General features: G+C 40.2%; 1 protein-coding gene across 6 annotated transcripts in view; it reads left to right on the top strand.

Annotated features, from left to right (window-relative positions):
• The window catches only part of ELAPOR2 (endosome-lysosome associated apoptosis and autophagy regulator family member 2), a 221,464-nt gene that overhangs the window by 156,384 nt on the left and 50,802 nt on the right, over positions 1 to 14,278 (top strand). The gene's annotated exons all lie outside the window — the stretch shown is intronic.

The following is a 14,278-nucleotide window of genomic DNA, read 5'->3' as shown; positions in this document are numbered from 1 at the left end:
TTTCTGGCTCTGATTTTCATATCTACTGCTTATTAGGTCTTCCCTGTAGGTAGCTCAACCAGTAAAAATCTGCATGTGATGCAGGAGACCAGGGTTTGATCCCTGGGCTGGGAAGTTCCTCTAGAGAAGCAATCCACTCCCAGTATTCTTGCCTGGGAGAGAATTCCACAGACAGAGAAGCCTGGCAGGGTGACATGGGATCCACTGTGTTGCAAAGAGTCAGACATGACAGCGACTAACACACACTGCTTATTAGTGCTGTGTTGTGTGCTTGAAGTCTCAAGAGTTTTTCATCTGTACAATGGGAATAGTATCAGTACTTACTTTATAGGGCTGCCAGGAAAATACATGAGATACTCCATTTAAGATTCCCTAACACAGGGCCTGGTGCATAGTGAGTGCTCAGTCAGTTAGTGCTATTGTAAACAGTTAAATTTTTTCAGGAATATTAGTATCAGGAGAGCACAGCCTTAAAATGTGTTCTGTGACTCACAGAATGAAGATAATGTTTGACTTCTCTTCAATTATTTGGTTACTCAGTAGGTTCAGTCAATAAAAGCCATGCAGCCATAGGCTGATGCAGTTATGGCAGATTGTTGTGTAATTGCATTTAGAAAATGCAAATTAATTACCATATAAATGGCACTTAGCCAGAGGAAGGATACAAACCTGAACTCTGCAGTTGACCTGCCATTGTCTTAATTAAAAAGTTAGCCTACCAGTCTATGTTAGCAGGAGAACCTGGGATTAAGGTGGCTGTGATGCAGCATTCTTTGTGTGTGTTTGCGTCTTTGAAATAATGACGTTGATTTTTGTCCTTAGGTTCTCATCTATAATTTTTATATTTATATAATTGTTCATCTTACCCTTAGTCCTTAAGCTTTTTAAATTTACCTCCCAATACTTAACACAAAGTATATTCTTATATTTACAGTATAACAAGTACTTAGAATAAGTCAAAGGAAGGACAGTTTAAATTATGGACATTTTCATTTAGAAGTGCATCTGTGAATTTCAATCAGAAGAGTAACGTTAACAGCTTTTAAAGAGCAAGGATTTATGAAGTATGATGTTGAATGTATGTTAATGGCCAAGTAAGAGCTATTTCTATTTAGAAAATATATGCAGAGAGCCATTACATGCTAAGTCACTTCAGTTGTGTCTGACTCTTTGTGACCCTATGGACTGTAGCCCACCAGGCTCCTCTATCCATGGGGGTTCTCCAGGCAAGAATACTGGAGTGGGTTTCTGTGCCTTCCTCCATTAAGGTGGGTTGAAAGTAATTTGGAATCATGTTTCTTTAGCTAAACTTTTCTTGGCTGAACTTTCTTTTATATTAAGTAAGGCAAATTAAATTTATGTTTTCAGTTCCGTTCAGTCTGTCATGTCTGACTCCTTGCTACCCCATGGACTGCAGCAGGCCAGGTTTCCTGTCTATCACCAACTCCCAGAGCTTACTCAAACTCATGTCCACTGAGTCAGTGATGCCATCCAACCGTCTCATCCTCTGTTGTCCCCTTCTCTTCCTGCCTTCAATCTTTCCCAGCATCAGGGTCTTTTCCAATGAGTCGGTTCTTTGCATCAGTTGGCCAAAGTATTGGAGTTTCAGCTTCAGCATCGTTCCAATGAATATTCAGGCCTGATTTCCTTTAGGATTGACTGTTTTGATCTCCTTGTTGTCCAAGGGACTCTCAAGAGTCTTCTTCAACACCACAGTTTAAAAGCATCAATTCTTCAGCACTCAGCTTTCTTCATAGTCCAGCTCTCACATCCATACATTATTACTGGAAAAGCCATAGCTTTGACTAGATGGACCTTTGTCGGCAAAGTAACGTCTCTGCTTTTTAATATGCTGTCTAGGTTGGTCATAGCTTTTCTTCCAAGGTGCAAGCGTCTTTTAATTTCATGGCTGCAGTCACCATCTGCAGTGATTTTGGGACCCAAGAATATAAAGTCTGTAACTGTTTCCATTGTTTCCCCATCTATTTGCCATAAAGTGATGGGACCAGATGCCATGATCTTACTTTTCTCAATGTTGAGTTATAAGCCAACTTTTTCACTCTCCTCTTTCACTTTCATCAAGAGGCTCTTTAGTTCTTCTTCACTTTCTGCCCATAAGGGTGGTGTCATCTGCATATCAGAGGTTACTGATATTTCTCCCAGCAATCTTGATTCCAGCTTGTGCTTTATTCAGCCTCACGTTTTGCATGATGTACTCTGCATATAAGTTAAATGAGCAGGGTAATAATACTGCTTTGACATGTTCCTTTCCTGATTTGGAACCAGTCTGTTGTTCCATGTCCAGTTCTAACTGTTGCTTCTTGACCTGCATACAGATTTCTCAGGAGGCAGATCAGGTGGTCTGGTATTCCCATCTCTTTAAGAATTTTCCACAGTTTTTTGTGATCCACACAGTGAAAGGCGTTGGGGTAATCAATAAAGCTGAAGTAGATGTTTTTCTGGAAGTCTCTTGCTTTTTTGATGATCCAACAGTTGTTGGCAATTTGATCTCTGCTCCCTCTGCCTTTTCTGAATCCAGCTTGAACATCTGGAAGTTCCTAGTTCATGTACGGTTGAAGCCTGGCTTGGAGAATTTTGAGCATTACTTTGCTCGCTTGTGAGATGAGTGCAGTTGTGTGGTGGTTTGAACATTCTTTGGCTTTTGAATGAAAACTGATCTTTTCCAGTCCTGTGGCCACTGCTGAGTTTTCCAAATTTGCTGGCATATTGAGTGCAGCACTTTCACAGTATCATCTTTTTGGATTTCGAATAGCTCAACTGGAATTCCATCACCTCCACTAGCTTTGTTTGTAGTGATGCTTCCTAAGGCCCACTTGACTTTGCATTCCAGGATGTCTGGCTCTAGGTAAATGATCACACCATCGTGTGATCACATCATTTCACTTCACATCACATCACTTCACTTTTCATCACTTCATTATCTGGGTCATGAAGATCTTTTTTGTATAGTTCTATGTATTCTTGCCACCTCTTCTTAATATTTTCAGCTTCGGTTAGTCCATATCATTTCTGTCCTTTATTGTGCTCATCTTTGCATGAAGTTTTCCCTTAGTGTCTCTAATTTTCTTGAAGAGGTCTCTACTCTTTCCCATTTTATTGTTTTCCTCTATTTCTTTGAAATGATCACTGAGGAAGGCTTTCTTATCTCTCCATGCTATTCTTTGGTACTCTAGTCTTTAATTAAACTGTGAAGAAGGCTGAGCACTGAAGAATTGATGCTGTTGAACTGTGGTGCTGGAGAAGATATTGAGAGTCCCCTGAACTGCCTGGAGATCAAACCAGTCAGTCCTAAAGGAAATCAACCCTGGATATTCATTGGAAGGACTGATGCTGAAGCTGAATCTCCAATATTTTGGCCTTGAGAAACCTATATGCAGGTCAGGAAGCAACAGTTAGAACTGGACATGGAACAAGACTGCTTCCAAATAGGAAAAGGAGTACGTCAAGGCTGTATACTGTCACCCTGCTTATTTAACCTATATGCAGAGTACATTGTGAGAAACTCTGGGCTGGAAGAAGCACAAGCTGGAATCAAGATTGCCAGGAGAAATATCAATAACCTCAGATATGCAGATGATACCACCCTTATGGCAGAAGCTGAAGAGGAACTAAAAAGCCTCTGGATAAAAGTGAAAGAGGAGAGTGAAAAAGTTGGCTTAAAGCTCAACATTCAGAAAACAAAGATCATGGCATCTGGTCCCATTGCTTCATGGGAAATAGATGGGGAAACAGTGGAAACAGTGTCAGACTTTATTTTTTTGGGCTCCAAAATCACTGCAGATGGTGACTGCAGCCATGAAATTAAAAGAGGCTTACTCCTTGGAAGAAAAGTTATGACCAACCTAGATAGCATATTCAAAAGCAGAGACATCACTTTACCAACAAAGGTCCGTCTAGTCAAGGCTATGGTTTTTCCTGTGGTCATGTATGGATGTGAGAGTTGGACTGTGAAGAAGGTTAAGCACCGAAGAATTGATGCTTTTGAACTGTGGTGTTGGAGAAAACTCTTGAGCGTCCCTTGGACTGCAAGGAGATCCAACCAGTCCATCCTAAAGGAGATCAGTCCTGGGTGTTCATTGGAAGGAATGATGCTGAAGCTGAAACTCCAGTACTTTGGCCACCTCATGTGAAGAGTTGACTCATTGGAAAAGTCTCTGTTGCTGGGAGGTATTGGGGGCAAGAGGAGAAGGGGACGACAGAGGATGAGATGGCTGGATGGCATCACTGACTCGAAGGACATGAATTTGAGTGAACTCCAGGAGTTGGTGATGGACAGGGAGGCCTGGCGTGCTGCTATTCATGGGGTCGCAAAGAGTCAGACACGACCGAGTGGCTGAACTGAACTGAACTGAATGTGAAGAGCTGACTCATTAGAAAAGACCCTGATGCTGAAAAAGATTGAAGGCAGGAGGAGAAGGGGATGACAGACAGATGGCTGTCTGCCAGATGGGTTTGGGTGGATTCCAGGAGTTGGTAATGGACAGGGAGGCCTGGTGTGCTGTGGTTCATGGGGTCACAAAGAGTCAGACATGACTGAGCGACTGAACTAAACTGAGCTCTGAACAACAATGAAAACATTCCTGAAGCGTAAATGAATAAGATCTAATATACAAATGTATCTTGTTTTTGCTATAATAAAAATATTCAAAAATCATGTTTTTATTATGTCAGTGAGTAATGATGTCAGTGAATAGAATGATAAAATCTAGTTAGCCTGTGCTTAAAGAAGGTGTGCTGCAATTCATAGGGTCTCAAATACACAGACATGACTGAGCAACTGAACTGAACTGAAGTAAAGAAGTAGAGCCACATATTAAGTATAGATTGTACAGGGTGCACATACATGCATACACACACATATATGGGCACATGTGTACCTCCACAGGCATATTGTGTACACAGATACAGACAACTTATGCTCTTTTTGTGTTTTTGATATATAGCAAAACAGTGTACCAGCACTCCATAAACTCAGTGATTCTTTTTTAAAAATTTTAACTGGAGTATAGTTGATTTACAATCTTGAATTAGTTTCTGCTATATAGTAAAGTGAATCAGTTATACGTATACATATATTCACTCTCTTCTTTTCCCACATAGGTCATTATGGAGTACTGAGTAGAATTCCCTGTGCCATACTGTAGGTCCTTATTAATTATCTCTTTTATATCACTGATTCTTTAAAAACTGATCTAAGTCTTTAAGAGAGAGGTTTCTAGCTTCAGAAGTGAACAAAAAGCAATGTGAACTTAATTAGATAACAGATATAGTGAAGACATGTCTATTATACACATCCATTTGAATATTTTCTGATTTTATTACAACATTTTCTTTTGTTCTGGTTTCATCTTTGTAAGAGTTATTTGTTCTTGCTTTGAGTAGCCTGGAAATTTGCTGGTGGCTTAATGATGTTTCCCAGGGCATTCATTGACTGTCTTTTGACTCTTATTGTCCTGTCATGCTCTTTTGGATCTTATTATCCCCTTGCTTGGAGAGCATCATCAAGGGAAATGGCTCTTAAGGTATACAGATTTTGAACATTATAATTCATATGACACGGGAATGTTCAAGTTTTTGAAACTTAGTTATTTGCTTGCTTCCTGCCTATCAGTTCAGTTCAGTCGCTCAGTCGTGTCCGACTCTTTGCAACTCCATGAACCGCAGCACACCAGGCCTCCCTGTCCATCACCAACTCCTGGAGTTTACCCAAACCCATGTCCACTGAGTCAGTGACGCCATCCAAACATCTCATCATCTGTCATCCCCTTCTCTTCCTGCCCTCAATCTTTCCCAGCATCAGAGTCTTACCCAATGAGTCAGCTCTTCGCATGAGGTGGCCAAAGTACTGGAGTTTCAGCTTCAACATCAGTCCTTCCAATGAACACCCAGGACTGATCTCCTTTAAGATGGACTGGTTGGATCTCCTTACAGTCCAAGGGACTCTCAAGAGTCTTCTCCAACACCACAGTTCAAAAGCATCAATTCTTCGGCACTCGGCTTTCTTTATAGTCCAACTCTCACATCCATATATGACTACTGGAAAAACCATAGCCCTGACTGGATGGACCTTTGTTGACAAAGTAATGTCTCTGCCTTTTAATATGCTGCCTGCCTATAGAGTACACTTTTAAGGAAAATTTTAATTGGTAACTGGAACCATTCTAATCCTGATTAATAGACTCATTCACATCATGAAAAATGTGGAGCGTCTACTCATTCACTCATTCATTCAGTGAATCTTTACTGAGCACTGGTTATATGCAGAGTGCTGAATGATGAGTGCAGAGCCAAGTAAGGACAGACAGAAGAAGATACATGTCTCCATAGACTGCAGAGCAGTTGTTGTTCAGCTTTGGTGAACATCAGACTCCCCTGGAGGTTCCTGTCCCAGATTTTCTATTTCAGTAGATCCAGGGCATGGCCTGGAATGTACATTTCGAAGAAGTTCCCAGGTAATTCTGACTCTGCTGGTCGAAGATCTCAGCAATTTGGGCACATCTGGTCTAGACTTTAGAAAAAGAGATAATCTGTTATAGAAAATGAGTCACTATTTCTGATTATTATTAGTGCTATAGGAGAGAAGTCTGAGCTTTTGGGTGCTCTGACCAAATCAGGGAAGGCTTCAGAGCCATGTAAAACCTGGGTGAAATGTTTATAAAAAAAAATCTATAAAATCAAATGTTTTACATATAGTTCTTAAACTAGCCATATATCCACTAATCATATCATTTGGTCGACAGCTCTCTGTCTTATCCACAGGGAGATAATGAGAAGCTCTATCAAATATTTTGTTAATATTAAAAGATGCCCTCTCTTGAGGAATATTTGTCTGTTATCCAGTCAACTAGTTAACATTCTTCTGGGCTCAGATCTCAAGCACTGAATCTTTGCATGTGTTTAAACGAAGATCATGGCATCCAGTCCCATCACTTCATGGGAAATAGATGGGGAAACAGTGGAAACAGTGTCAGAATTTATTTTTTGGGCTCCAAAATCACTACAGACGGTGACTGCAGCCATGAAATTAAAAGACGCTTACTCCTTGGAAGGAAAGTTATGACCAACCTAGATAGCATATTCAAAAGCAGAGACATTACTTTGCCAACAAAGGTTCATCTAGTCAAGGCTATGGTTTTTCCTGTGGTCATGTATGGATGTGAGAGTTGGACAGTGAAGAAGGCTAAGCACCGAAGAATTGATGCTTTTGAACTGTGGTGTTGGAGAAGACTCTTGAGAGTCCCTTGGACTGCAAGGAGATCAGCCCTGGGATTTCTTTGGAAGGAATGATGCTAAAGCTGAAACTCCAGTACTTTGGCCACCTCATGTGAAGAGTTGACTCATTGGAAAAGACTCTGATGCTGGGAGGGATTGGGGGCAAGAGGAGAAGGGGACGACAGAGGATGAGATGGCTGGATGGCATCACTGACTCGATGGATGTGAGTCTGAGTGAACTCCGGGAGTTGGTGATGGACAGGGAGGCCTGGCGTGCTGCGATTCATAGGGTCGCAAAGAGTCGGACATGACTGAGCGACTGATCTGATCTGATATAGGTGTACCTCATGCAACATTTGTAAAATGTGGGTTCTAAGCAATCTTTAAAAAACAAAACACACATTAAAATTTCAAGTTCACTCACTGCTATGAAAGCACGCCTACTCTAGCGCTTGCTTATGTCATTAGTTGTATTCCAGTGCAACTCCCTACTCTCACCCCCACATTCTGGTCATGCTCAGCTCCATACCACGTCAGTTTGGCTTCTGTAGTTGGAGATGATTATGAAATTAATGTATTGAATTAAAAAAAATACTTTTCAGAATTTGAGTGGGAACAGGCAGGGCAGGAGTTCCTTGACTCATGTGACTGGGGAAGTTATCACAGAGCAAACAGTTTTACCAAGCCTTTCTTTTGCTTTTCTCACCAATATTCTTGGCTCAGTTTGATTTCCTTCTCAGATACTTCTTTCTGTGGTGCCAGATACACTCTGATATCTCCATTCCAGCCACTGTCATCCTTAGAGAATTTGATCAAAGGAGAGCTGAACAAAGTTTCTGAAAATACTGGCCCTGCTTGAATTTCGAGCCCATCTCAGACCAGCCATTCAGTCCAGTAGTGTGAACTACTCTGGTTATACCGCTTAGTTCACCTGTTAATCTCTATGGCTGGGAAGGCTAGACCATGTGGCTCCCAGTTCCTTTCATCATCACACAAATTAGTAAATTAGTTCCAAATGAGAAAGAGATACTGTCTGTTGGCACAATAAAATCAGAGTGATTCTGCATAAATTCCAGAATACATCACTCTTAAATAACGTAGATCTGGCAAGATTGTCTTGAAATCCTGGGAATTCCCACAGAATTTTGTACATACCTCTTTTGATGCTTATGTGATGGTCAACATTTGCAATACTTTGATATGTTTTTCAGTCGCTAAGTCATGTCCAGCTCTTTGCAACCCCATGGACTGCAGCACTGCAGGCTTCCCTGTCCTCCACTATCTATCGGAGTTTGTTAAAGTTAATGTCCATTGAGTTGGTGATACTATCCAACCATCTCATCCTCTGCTGCCTTCTTCTCCTTTTGCCTTCAGTCTTTACCAGTATCAGGGTCTTTTCCAGTAAGTCGGCTCGTCACATCAGGTGGCCAAAGTATTGGAGTTTCGGTATCAGTCCTTCCAAAATATTCAGAGTTGATTTTCTTTAGGATTGACCAGTGTGATCTCCTTGCAGTCCATGGCACTGTCTAGAGTCTTCTTTGATATGAGATCACTTTATTGCAAATACTTGTAAAGATGACTGTTTCCGTCACCGAACTCTGCTTCCCATAGAAACATGTTCTTAATTATTTAAAAAAATAAATATAAAAATTTTAGGTCTAGTAGAGTACCCAGAATGCAGAAGGTAGTGAATTATCTTTTGAATGAATTAATGAATGAGAGAATTAGTAAGTGGATGTATGATTAACACAGAGTGTTGTGTTCCGTACTCTGTAGAGGCTTGAGGAAATTTTGACAAAATGGAAAGACTCCAGAGAAAAGAAGTAGATAACTAGTTCATATGAAATATTATTGAAGTTACTAGAAATATTTTTTCAGATTGGAGGAAAGACCCCATCTAATGGTGGACTGGTGATCATCTTTTTGATGTTTCCTGCTAGTCCAAAAGTGATTTGATCTCTCTTTCCTTTGAATAACCATGACATTTCATGTTTCTCTTGGAAATGATGATGATGATAATAGTAATAGTAGTGATAGTGTTAATAGCAGAGGCTGGTGTCATTTACATATTTATCTACATGCTTGCTCTGTGTGTATATTCAAGCATTGCTTCCAGATCTTTTTTTCAACAGCTGTGTAACTGGACATTAGTATACCCAGTTTGAAAATTAGAAAACAGGCTTAATCAGATTAAATAATTTTTCTAAGGTCATAGCTATTTGTGGCTATGTCTTAAGACTAGAATTCTAATCAACTCTGTTGTTTTCCAAATCTGATGCTTTTGTATCCTCTTCATATATTTTCTTTTTATATTATAGTAGTTTGTAAATCTTTCTCTTACAAGCACAGGTTTGTAAACCTCTTTCAGAACAGTTTGTCTTACTAATATTTAAATTTCCTACAGTGTTCTTCTACATGTAGTAGATACTTAGAATTTCCTGAATAGTAAGTTTAAGCATTTGAAAGAAAGTCTTAAAATAAAAAACAAATAGACCTTTTTGTGTTATCCCATAAGGCAAAATTTGGGTTCATTAAGGCATATTTAAAGAACATAAATTTCAGTTGTATGTAATGATGTTCTAACAACCAGAACTTCCCAGTTCTGGAACATCATGTTTTGCCAAATTGGAAACTTTCTGTCAAGGCTAGAGAGTGCCTGGTAGGGAAGGGCATTTTAGAAGCGAAATTTTTACAGAGAAGACATCCAACCATGGAAATTTTTCATCTCTGAGTCTAGGAAATTGTTGGATCATAAAGGTTTGCTAGTGTTTTTGTGTCATATTATCTAGTACTTTCTTTGCTCTTTAATTCAATATTACAAATCGTTTTAATGATCAGCGTCTGTAACAGTCCTTCTGAATTTTATAGCAGAAGTAAGATGTAGATAACATTAAAAAATAGGGTATACAGTGATATGGGTTTTAGATGTGCCTTTCTCCCTATATGATTTAAGCAAGTGGAATGTACTTGGGGCCTTTGTTTCTTAATTAGGATTATGGAAAAACATGGCATTTTTCAGTGACTAGCAATTTCTGAATTTAAAATAAAAATTTCACAAGTCTTAACATCCTTACTTGAAACAAAGCTTTACTGAGATGTAATTCTCATACCATAAGGTCATCCATGTATAGTGTCGATTCAGTTTATTATTATTATTATATTTAATTTTAGAACATTTGCTTACCTAAAGCCCCAGCTAGAACCTTCAGGACAATGTTAGATCCCCGTGCTGTCTTCCACATAATGGAAGAACAGGACCCAGGCTTTAAAGCATTTAGAGAAGAGACAGGGGGGAATGACAAGGAAACACCGCAGCAGATCAGATCAGATCAGTCGCTCAGTCGTGTCCGACTCTTTGCGACCCCATGAATCGCAGCACGCCAGGCCTCCTTGTCCATCACCAACTCCCGGAGTTCACTCAGACTCACGTCCATCGAGTCAGTGATGCCATCCAGCCATCTCATCCTCTGTCATCCCCTTCTCCTCCTGCCCCCAATCCCTCCCAGCATCAGAGTCTTTTCCAATGAGTCAGCTCTTCACATGAGGTGGCCAAAGTACTGGAGTTTCAGCTTTAGCATCATTCCTTCCAAAGAAATCCCAGGGCTCGTCTCCTTGCAGTCCAAGGGACTCTGAAGAGTCTTCTCCAACACCACAGTTCAAAAGCATCAATTCTTTGGTGCTTAGCCTTCTTCACGTCCAACGCTCACATCCATACATGATCACAGGAAAAACCATAGCCTTGACTAGATGGAACTTTGTTGGCAAAGTAATGTCTCTGCTTTTGAATATGCTATCTAGGTTGGTCATTACTTTCCTTCAAGGAGTAAGCGTCTTTCAATTTCATGGCTGCAGTCACCATCTGTAGTGACTTTGGAGCCCAGAAAAATAAAGTCTGACACTGTTTCCACTGTTTCCCCATCTATTTCCCATGAAGTGGTGGGACCGGATGCCATGATCTTCGTTTTCTGAATGTTGAGCTTTAAGCCAACTTTTTCACTCTCCGCTTTCACTTTCATCAAGAGGCTTTTGAGTTCCTCTTCACTTTCTGCCATAAGGGTGGTGTCATCTGCATATCTGAGGTTATTGATATTTCTCCCGGCAATCTTGATTCCAGCTTGTGTTTCTTCCAGTCCAGCATTTCTCATGATGTACTCTGCATATAAGTTAAATAAACAGGGTGACAATATACAGCCTTGAGGTACTCCTTTTCCTATTTGGAACCAGTCTGTTGTTCCATGTCCAGTTCTAACTGTTGCTTCCTGATCTACATACAAATTTCTCAAGAGGCAGATCAGGTGTTCTGGTATTCCCATCTCTCAGAATTTTCCACAGTTTATTGTGATCCACACAGTCAAAGGCTTTGGCATAGTCAATAAAGCAGAAATAGATGTTTTTCTGGAACTCTCTTACTTTTTCCATGATCCAGCGGATGTTGGCAATTTGATCTCTGGTCCTTCTGCCTTTTGTAAAACCAGCTTGAACATCAGGAAGTTCACGGTTCACATATTGCTGAAGCCTGGCTTGGAGAATTTTGAGCATTACTTTACTAGCATGTGAGATGAGTGCAATTGTGTGGTAGTTTGACCATTCTTTGGCATTGCCTTTCTTTGGGATTGGAAGGAAAACTGACCTTTTCCAGTCCTGTGGCCACTGCTGAGTTTTCCAAATTTGCTGGCATATTGAGTGCAGCACTTTCACAGCATCATCTTACAGGATTTGAAATAGCTCAACTGGAATTCCATCACCTCCACTAGCTTTGTTCGTAGTGATGCTTTCTAAGGCCCACTGACTTCACATTCCAGGATGTCTGGCTCTAGGTCAGTGATCACACCATCGTGATTATCTGGGTCATGAAGATCTTTTTTGTAGAGTTCTTCTGTGTATTCTTGCCACCTCTTCTTAATATCTTTTGCTTCTGTTAGGTCCATACCATTTCTGTTCTTTATCGAGCTCATCTTTACTTGAAATGTTCCTTTGGTATCTCTGATTTTCTTGAAGAGATCCCTAGTCTTTCCCATTCTGTTGTTTTCCTCTATTTCTTTGCATTGATCGCTGAAGAAGGCTTTCTTATCTCTTTTTGCTATTCTTTGGAACTCTGCATTCAGATGTTTATATCTTTCCTTTACTCCTTTGCTTTTTGCTTCTCTTCATTTCACAGCTATTTGTAAGGCCTCCCCAGACAGCCATTTTGCTTTTTTGCATTTCTTTTCCATGGGAATGGTCTTGATCCTTGTCTCCTGTACAATGTCACGAACCTCAGTCCATAGTTCATCAGGCACTCTATCTATCAGATCTAGGCCCTTAAATCTATTTCTCACTTCCACTGTATAATCATAAGGGATTTGATTTAGGTCATACCTGAATGGTCTAGTGGTTTTCCCTACTTTCTTCAATTTCAGTCTGAACTTGGCAATAAGGAGTTCATGGTCTGAGCCACAGTCAGCTCCTGGTCTTGTTTTTGCTGACTGTATAGAGCTTCTCCATCTTTGGCTACAGAGAATATAACCAATCTGATTTTGGTGTTGACCATCTGGTGATGTCCATGTGTAGAGTCTTCTCTTGTGTTGTTGGAAGAGGTTGTTATGACCAGTGCATTTTCTTGGCAAAACTCTATCAGTCTTTGCCCTGTTAATTCCGTATTCCAAGGCCAAATTTGCCTGTTACTCCAGGTGTTTCTTGACTTCCTACTTTTGCATTCCAGTTCCCTATAATGAAAAAGACATCTTTTTTGGTTGTTAGTTCTAAAATGTCTTGTAGGTCTTCATAGAGTCGTTCAGCTTCTTCAGCGTTACTGGTTGGGGCATAGACTTGGATTACTGTGATATTGAATGGTTTGCCTTGGAAACGAACAGAAATCATTCTGTCTTTTTTGAGATTGCATCCAAGTACTGCATTTCGGACTCTTTTGTTGACCATGATGGCCACTCCATTTCTTCTGAGGGATTCCTGCCTGCAGTAGTAGATATAATGGTCATCTGAGTTGAATTCACCCATTCCAGTCCATTTCAGTTCACTGATTCCTAGAATGTCGACATTCACTCTATGTTGATACATAGAAGTGTGGGCTGAGGACCAGCTTAGAGCATTTGTGGATGTTGAGCCCAACCTTGAAGGAGTGGTCTTTCACACCTTGGCAGAATGGTGTGGTACTTCCAAGAGAAGTGGTGATACGTGCCCAGTGGTTTGCAGCTGGAGAGTATCAAGGTTTGGGAGAGGCAGAGAGGTGAGTGATAGACTGTTTGCCTGAAAACTTTTGAGTTAGAACATTGTGACGCACACGCTGTTATGCTAGAGTGGCAATCAGTAAATCCTTTTAAATCACATGTAATTTAGCTTAGATGAGCTGTCAGTCTGCAAAGGGTTTGGTGGGTTTGTGCAGAGACTTCCAAAGGGAGAAAGCTGTCAACCGTGGGCAAACCCAGTCTCAAATTTGAATGGTATTTTTATGTGAAAACCAGCTTCCAATTGATACGTCTGATGCATCTCTTTAAAACATATTTTACTCATGCTTAATATAAGTATACATGGATCTTACAGCTCTTCTGTAGCCTTAATGGCAATCTGCTAAGTTTTGGTCTATTAGGGTTTTAGTTTCATAAAGCATTTCATAATTTTATCTCAACTTGCCAAAGAATGAGTTGATTGTGGTTTTTCACCTGCACTGTGAGCCGTCTGGTACTAAATATCATTAATATTAATCATTATCTTTCCCCAGTCAGCCAGACTTGAAAGCATCTGTCCACATTAGAGAGGCACAGAATCAATCTGCATATGAAGCAAGAGGCTTTGCAAACAAAACTTTTACTACAGAGCATTTGCAATTTGACTTCCAAGTGTTTAAAGGTGGTGCACATTTTCTAAATTTTAAACATATACTGTGCTTGGTTTGAAAATAATGTGGTTAGGGAGTTTGTCTAAAATCAATAAAAATTTTTATTATTTTTACCCTCACCAAACCAACTCTCCTTGGCTAGTGCTAGTTTACCATTTACTAGCTGTGTATGACTTTGGGGCTCTTATCTGAAGTTTCCTCATTTACAAACTT

The sequence above is a fragment of the Bos grunniens genome, chromosome 4, assembly GCF_055505025.1.
Source record: "Bos grunniens cultivar Pamir isolate PY7600 chromosome 4, Bosgru_T2T1.0, whole genome shotgun sequence".
Lineage (NCBI taxonomy): Eukaryota > Metazoa > Chordata > Mammalia > Artiodactyla > Bovidae > Bos > Bos grunniens.
The sequence above is the reverse complement of the archived record's forward strand: the minus strand, read 5'-3'. Positions and strand labels throughout refer to the sequence as shown.